At 33.1% G+C, this 8,528-nt stretch overlaps 1 long non-coding RNA gene across 1 annotated transcript; it reads left to right on the forward strand.

The window, feature by feature from the left end:
- The first annotated feature begins 4,394 nt into the window (after positions 1–4,394).
- On the forward strand, positions 4,395–6,289 carry LOC148760824 (uncharacterized). The gene is made up of 3 exons (XR_016028602.1): positions 4,395–4,525; positions 5,172–5,252; positions 6,114–6,289. It is a non-coding gene; the product is annotated as an uncharacterized LOC148760824 (long non-coding RNA).
- Positions 6,290–8,528: the final 2,239 nt, after the last annotated feature.

The raw sequence follows: 8,528 nt of genomic DNA on the forward strand, positions 1-8,528 counted from the left end.
ATAGTGTCATTTTAATTCTTTTTAGTTTTCTGCAGAAAATAAGGATTGCTCCCCCTAAGTATAAGCTCCCCCTTAATGTATGCATACTTTGCTTATTTTATTTCAGCCAATTTTATTCTTGTCATATAGAGAATGATATTATACATTTAAAGTATACATATGTTCAGTAACACAGAGTGATTTGCAGCCAGAAATTTTTAGCTGCAAGTTTTGACAAATTTTCATCAATGTTCCAGTAGCTGTCAACAGTTTATTGATTTCAATTTAGTCTACATCATTCATGTTTCAACTGATATACTATACACACCATCTATATCAATTTTCAAACATAAATTATCCACAATGCCATAACAAAAATCATTTATCAGCATGTAAATCAATATCAGCATGGCACCAGTAGATTTTTTTCATGACAGTCAAAATACTAAAATAGCAAAATATCAGTAAACTTCAATTTATAGTAGTTAAGCAACATAGTTATATCAGCATTCATTTTTCACATACAACCACATAAACATCAGAATTAAAATTGAGTGTTTAAGTGCCACTATGGCACAAATAGCAGTTAATAAAAAAGCATTTCGAAATTACCCTTGGACAATTTTTGTAAAACCCGACCCTATAAATACATGTCATGACATACATACACTAAGTTGATTTAACCTCGAACTAGTTCAAATAAGAATCGTAGGATGAAATTTAATATTTTACAATCCAAGAATGACTAAAAATGATTGTTCGGAGTTCGAGGGTTCATTTGAGGAAAAATTAAAAATTTTGATGTTCAGGGGCAAAATCGTCATTTTGCCACCTAAGATAATAATTTAATCATGGAGTGAAATTTTTGACCAAGATTAACTATTTGGAGTATAATTTAATGATAGAAAGTGAAAAAGTTTAATTCCGGTGATTTCTGGAGTGTAAGAGCAAAATCGTAATTTTGACACCCACGGACAAAATTTGAGATTTTGAGAGAATTTAGATCAAATTTGACAAATTGGAGAATGGTATGAGTATAAGGGATGAAAAATATGTCTATGGGCAATTTTTCAGTTTTTGGGGCAAAAATGTAATTTTTGACTTTTACCGAGGCAAAAGTGTAAATTTCAAAAATTACTCTACCAAGACTTTGGATAAGTCTGAGAATTTTATCTAAGCTATGGATATGTGGGACAAGTGTATGGTGAAAATTTGAAAACAAATGGATGGCTAGAATTTAAGGAATTAATAAAACATTAAAAAAATAAATAAAATAATATTATATTATTTTAGCCTTTAAAAAGGTCAAAATTTTCAGAATTCTCATCTTCTTCAAGCCGTCCAAACCAGGAGAGAAAAGGGGGAAAAGAAATAAGAATCCTAGCTGTAAAACTCGACCCTATAAATACATGTCATGACATACATGCACTGAGTAGTATGTTATTATGCTAGGAAAAGCACCTAAGAATAGACGAAACTCGGTATTGTACCTAATGGTACACTTGAGTTGATTTAACCTCGAACTAGATCAAATAGGAATTGTAGGATGAAATTTAATATTTTATAGTCCAGGAATGACTAAAAATGATTGTTCGGAGTTCGAGGGTTCATTTGGGGTAAAATTAGAAATTTTGATATTTAAGGGCAAAATCGTCATTTTGCCACCTAAGATAATAATTTGATCATGGAGTGAAATTTTTGACCAAGATTAACTATTTGGAGTATAATTTAATGATAGGAAGTGAAAAAGTTTAATTCTGGTGATTTTTGGAGTGTAGGGGCAAAATCGTAATTTTGCTACCTACAGACAAAATTTGAGATTTTGAGAGAATTTAGATCAAATTTGACAAATTGGAGAATGGTATGAGTATAAGGGATGAAAAATATGTCTATGGGCAATTTTTCAATTTTTTGGGCAAAAATGTAATTTTTCACTTTTACGGGGGTAAAAGTGTAAATTTTAAAAATTACTCCACCGAGACTTTAGATGAGTCTGAGAATTTTATCTAAGCTATGAATATATGAGACAAGTGTATGGTGAAAATTTGGAAACAAATGGATGAAATTTTAAAGATGGGCCAATGGGAAAGTGACACATGGCATTTTTTTAATGAAATAATATTATTTTAATGAAAAGTCAGCCATTTAAACCCAAATTTTGAGTGCTGGCCGGCCATAAGGAAGAACAAGAGAGGAAATAGAGAGGAAAGGAAGAAAAAAAGAAAAACCAAAGAGAAACAAGAAAATTCAAAGGGAAATTCGCATTTTTCGCCCGTTTACGAGTCTAACGGTAAGATTTTTCGATTTTAGCTTGATTTCTACCTTTCCTATGCCTTTATTTCCATTTAGCATGCTTGAGGAGAGAGATCAAAAAGTGATATCAAGGGCTGGACGAAATTCTAGGGGAGAGAAATTGAAATTTTTAGGTTTTGATTTTTAGTTAAATTGATAGTTTTAGTTAGTTAAATGTGTTTAGAAATTAAATTGGGCAAGAAATCATTAAATTTTCACAATACCCACTCTTGGCTGGATGCTCAATGCTGTACAATGATGATGAATTGATTTTATTCTAAGGAAAATGAAAAGAAATGATGAAAAACGATTAAACATGATAGAAAAACAAAGTAGAAAATTAACCGAGTTAATGTCCAATTTTTGGCTGAATTTTCCAAGGAAGGAAGTGAGCTGATTTTGTTGTTTTTAGAAGGTTATTGGCTGATATTAAATGGTTAGAAATGTTGGAGAGAGAATAGGATGATTTAGAGCTAAAATGGAGCGCGTTAGCAATTTATCGGGCAAAGTGCCAAAAATAGGTTAATACCGCGTTTAAGCCGTTTTAGGCTATTGCATTTCATACCATGCATTAGTATAGGATTTAAGTTAATTATATAGTGATTTAGCATCAATGTGATGAATTGTGCAAATTTTTGTAATGTGTCTAGGAGGAGAGCCTTCCGGAAAAGGCAAAGAAGTCGTACCCGACGAGTAGTGATCGGGGCGCTTAGAAAGCTTTTAGTTTGTACAAACTGTGAGTAAACTTATTATTATTGTAAATTATCTAGAGTTTATTTTAAATGCCCTTTATGTATTTTATGAAATGAGAACGAGATTAAAACGGGATTTTTGATGTTTTAGGAATAAATGTGACAAATAAAAATATATTGTATTGATTATGAAATTGAGTAATTGGAGGCTGCAAATTGACTTGAAAAATATATATTTTCCTAGGAATGGCTTATGAGAAATGAGTATATGTGGCTATATTTTGTGAATGCATTGGGAAATTTATGTAAGTTGTTTTACTATGCAGGCTGGATAAATAAATAAAAGCCACGTTATACTGTCGAAATTTTATTAAAATTGGTGGGTTAGTCACTGCAGTGACGGGTTTCCGTGGACTGCCTATTAGAGGGGCACGGTAAACCCAGTTATATAGTTACTCCGGTTGTAGAGGCGAGGAGGGTAACTCCCGGGGTAGTATTAGAGCTCACTTCACGTCGAACCCCCACGTGAATGTGTAACTCGGCCAACGCCAAGGAACGGCTGGTTTTTAAAAATAAAAAATGTGTTTCACGTGTGAATATTTTAACACCCTTGGCGGACTCGGTTAGATGCCTCGGCCAAGGTATCCCCGAGGATTAGTTTTGGCTTGAGCCTTGTTTTAATAAAAGACATAAGCCTTAACAATTGTTTTGGTAAATTACAAATATTTTATGGTTTAAGAAATAAATTGAAAACATTATGAAATGGGTTGAAATTTATTGTTTAAACTTGCCTCCATTTTACTCGCCTTTAGATATTTATGATAATGTCTGTTTACTCATTGGGATTGCAAAATCTCACCCAACTCATTTCCACCCATTTCAGGTTCAGTATAGACTGTAGATAGCTGATCTCATCGAGGACTACCATTGGATCTGCATTTTCCAAATCGTAGGTTCACAGTCTTCTTTAATTTTGTTTAGTCGGGGGCCCTCTTGTTATTGTAAATTAAATTAAATATTTTGGCTTACTGTATTTCAGTATGTATAAATTTATTTAGCTTTTACGCTATAAAAATTATTCACGTATAACTCTATAAATATTGTTTTATAAGAAAATATAATATTTTCCTTAATATTTCTTTTATTTTTTTATTATATTTAAATAACCGTAATTTCGTTTTAAATGAAGATTTTAGACTTTTAAACTCATTTTGAATATGAATTATGTGTTTTGTACTTGTATATTACGTTTTAGCCAGTTTCGAAACTTTTGAAAAAAAAATGACCAAAATACCCCTGTGTGGCGAAAATTTTATTTTGATTGTTTTTGATCTAAAATAGTATATATTCTTTAAAAACTCGATATCTAACAATGATTGCTCACAGGAAAGGAAAGAAACTGATATATAAGCCTTGCGGGGTTTCGGTTGGCATTCCGGATAATGAGTGTCAATCGGGACGTCGCGGCGATTGTCATGGGCCTAAGGGAGGTTTCGGGTCGTGACACTAGCTGAAAAATTTAGGAAAAATCAAGAGAAATCAAGAAATCAAGCATTAAAAAGGTAAATTTCATTGATTTTTCTTGTGATTTTCACTACCCATGCATTTTTCTCATTTCCATGCAAAATTAGAAAGTGGGTATGGACACCCATGCTGGCCAAACCTCCATGGATGATTTTTGAGCTTGAGTTTTGGTTGATTTTAATTGAATTAAGTGATTTTAGTTAGGTTATATTATAATATAGCAAAAATAAGCTAGAGAAATAATTTTCTCCCATTAAAACCCATTATGCCAAATTTTCTAGGGGAATATTGGCTACTGATATTGATGTTTATTTGAGGAATTATGATGAACAATGATGAATTATGAGCCTAGAAAAATAATGAGAATTTTTAGAGCAAAAATACGAATTTTTACCCACTAGGGGTATTTTCGTAATTTGTTGTCGAGACTAATAATTTGCACCACACTGGGGGACATTAAGTCAATTTGGGTGCAACTGAGGTATAGAAACTGAAAAAAAAATTAATTTGGAGTTTAAACGGACGTGTATATCGATTTATCGAGTAAAAGATCGAAATAAGCTAACACCGCGTTTAGGCAAAATTTAGACGTTTTGCACTTCATATCATGCATTAGTAGTATAAATTAGTTTATTTTGGTTTAGTACCAAAGTAGTAAACCTCTTAATTGTTTAATTTGTCAAGGTGACGAATCCTTTGGCAAGGACAAAGAAATCGCACCCGAGGAGTAATAGTTGGAGTACCCGAATTTAGTTTTCGAAAACTGTGAGTAAACCTATTATTATTGTAAATTATCTAGAGTTTATTTTTAAATTTTTTTTAGGTATTTTGTGAAATTAAAATGAGATTAAAATGGGACTTTTGATGTTTTAGAAATAAATGTGACAAATAAATATATTGTGTTGATTATCTGAAATAAGAAACTTTTGATCATGAAATTGAGTAATTGGAGGCTGCCAATTGTCTTGAAAAATATATTTTCCTATGAATGGCTTATGATATATGAGTATGTGTGGCTATATTTTATAATTGCATTGGAAATTTATGTAAGCTGTCTTTTACTATGTAGGCTGGGTAAACAAATAAAAGCCACGTTATACTATCAAAATTTTATTAAAGTTGGTGGGTTTAGTCACTGCAGTGACGAATTTTCGTGGACTGCTTATTAGAGGGGCACGATAAACCTAGTTATATAGTTGCTCCGATTGTAGAGGCGATGAGGGTAACTCCCGGGGTAGTGTTGAGCTCACTTCACGTCGAACCCCCACGTGAATGTGCAACTCGGCCAATGCCAAGGAACGACTTGTTTTCAAAACTAACATGTGTTTAACATGTAAATATCTTAACAACATTGGCGGACTCGGTTAGATGCCTCGACCAAGGTATCCCCGAGGACTAGTTTTTGATTTGAGCCTTGTTTATAATAAAAGTCATGATCCTTAACCATTGTTTTGGTAAATTACAAATATTTTATGGTTTAAGAAATAAATTGAAAACCTTATGAAATGGTTTGTGATTTGTTGTTTAAACTAGCCTCCATTTTTCTCGCCTTTAGATATTTATAATAATGTATGTTTACTCATTGGGATTACAAAATCTCACCCACCTCCTTTCAAAATATTTCAGGCTTGTGGTAGCTTGTAGATACTCGATTTTGTCGAGGATCCCAGTTGACCCATCTATCTCACAGACAGTAGGTTACATCACCAACACTTGGTGTATTTATGGGCCACTTGTCATTATAATTATTATTGTACATTATAACTTTGTAAATTATTATATGTATGAATTTATTTTACTTACACGTGTTTCTATAAATATTATTTTATATAAAAATGCTATATTTTAATCAATATTTTGAATAGTAATATTTGTCTATAAATCTTTTGAAAATAATTTTGTCTTTTAATTTACTTGAGCCGGAAACGACTGGTAATTGTTTAAAACGGAATGTTTAACAACGATTGCTCACAAGAAAGGCAAGAAATTAATACGTAAGCCTTGCGGGTTTTCGATTGGCATTCCGGGTAATGAGTGTAAATCGGGACGTCACGGCGGTTGTTATGGGCCCGAGGGAGGTTTCGGGTCATGGTAATTTTGCTTCATGTCTCCTATTTTTCTAAGTTCCTGCCCCTGATTCTGCTTTCTTTTCTTTCCTAGGTTCTTGGTTCCTCTACCCTAACACATTTTTTTTTAAAGTTTATTCTCTAGTTCCTGCACCCATTCTACTCCCTCTTTTTGTCAGCATCACAAGGAGGGGCTTCTACTCATTTGATGAGTCAGAGGGTGAGGATTCAGCGTTGTAGAAAGGGTTGAGAGGAAAAGGAGAGGGCTTCCGGAGAGGTGATGATTGTCTTGGGGAAGGTTCTGGTGAGGACTTATTTGAGACAAGAATTGGAGAGGAGGCTGAAACTGATTTGGATTTCTCTACCAAACTGGAAGACTTTCTTCTCTTGAGAAAAGTTGTCTTAGTTGCCATTGTCTTCCTGCCTTTGGTTGGTAATTTTGCCTCAATTGGTGGTGCTGCAGTGGCTTTGGCTTTCCCTGCTTTTGTCTTTACTCTAGTAGCTGATGCAGATTTCTTTCCTTTTGCTACACCTTCACCATCCTTTTGAGTTTCTATTTTGGCAGTGTCTTTTTCAGCTTGTCTGTCAAGCCCAACTCTATAAAATATTTGCCATGTCATTCATATGCTTGATAATATGCTTGCATACTTGGAAAGCCCTAAAAAATCATTAAAAGACGGTAGTGAACTTGGTGGTACAACTAAGCTGAATTAAGCCTCGAACTAGTCCATATAGAGATTTTAAGATGAAATTGAGAATTTTAAAACCCCATAATGACTTAATATGGTGATGCAGAGTTCGAGGATTGATTTAGAGTCAAATTAGAATTTTCATGACGTAAGGGTAAAATGGTCATTTTGCCATCCAAGGCCAAAATTGGAATTTTAAACCACCCAACACTTGTCATGTCTAAGGATTTCATCCATTAACATTTTATATTATGGATAATTGAGATATTTTATGTGGTGGAGAAAGAATGCTTAATTATTAAGTTTCAAAATGGACCAATGGGATGGTGACAAGTGACAAGTTTTCATTTCTTTATAATTTACATTAAAAACCAACACACACCTTTCTTATTCATTCTTCATGTTCGGCTTCACCAAGAAAAAGAGGAAAGAAAGAAAGAACAAAACCCTAGTTAGAAAATTCAAGAGAAAATTCGTGAATTTCAAGGAATTAAGCAAGTAAAGGTAAAATTTCTTGATTTTAGCTTGTGATCTACCTTTCCTATGCATTCTTTTTTATTTTTCATGGTTGAGAATCAAGTTTGCATGAGGATACCTTTGCTGGCTGGACATGGGGGGTGGAGTTTTGATATTGGATTTAGCTAGATTTCATGTTATTCTAGTGTTTTTATTTGGTTGGTAATGTGTAGCATAAAAAGCAAACAAGAAAAATTCATGTTCTTACATCACCCTCATTGGCCGAATCTTCCTTATGGTATGTGGATGGTGGATTTAATTTTATTTCAAGTGATTTGGTTAGGAATTAATGATTTATGGTGTAAAAATCAATTGTGAAAAACCATAGTGTTTATGCACCCACCATGGCCGAATTTTTCAAGAGAAAATGTTGAGGATGATTTTGCTATAATTCATGTTATCTAGCTTATATTTGATGATTTGGAGTATTGGAAGTGAAATGAATTTATTTGGAGTCAATTTGGATGTTTTGGTTAAATCAAAGGTGAAGAGTTCGAATTAGGTCGAAAACTGATCCATTCCGATCACCCTTGAACCAACGTGAATTCTATTTTTAAGTGACTATCCAAACAACCTCATGCATTCATATAGAGCCTGAAATAGATTTATAATGATATGACACAATATATTGAATTATTTGTCGTGTATTGTGTATAGGTGGTGAGTCCTCTAACAAAGGTAAAGACATTGTGCTAGAGGACCAAGAGTAGGGTATTTCGAACTCCCGATATTGTGAGTAACCTTATTATCGTCTTAATTATTTAAAGTAG

Source organism: Theobroma cacao, chromosome 9 (assembly GCF_053813885.1).
Source record: "Theobroma cacao isolate CCN51 chromosome 9, ASM5381388v1, whole genome shotgun sequence".
NCBI classification, from domain to species: Eukaryota; Viridiplantae; Streptophyta; class Magnoliopsida; order Malvales; family Malvaceae; genus Theobroma; species Theobroma cacao.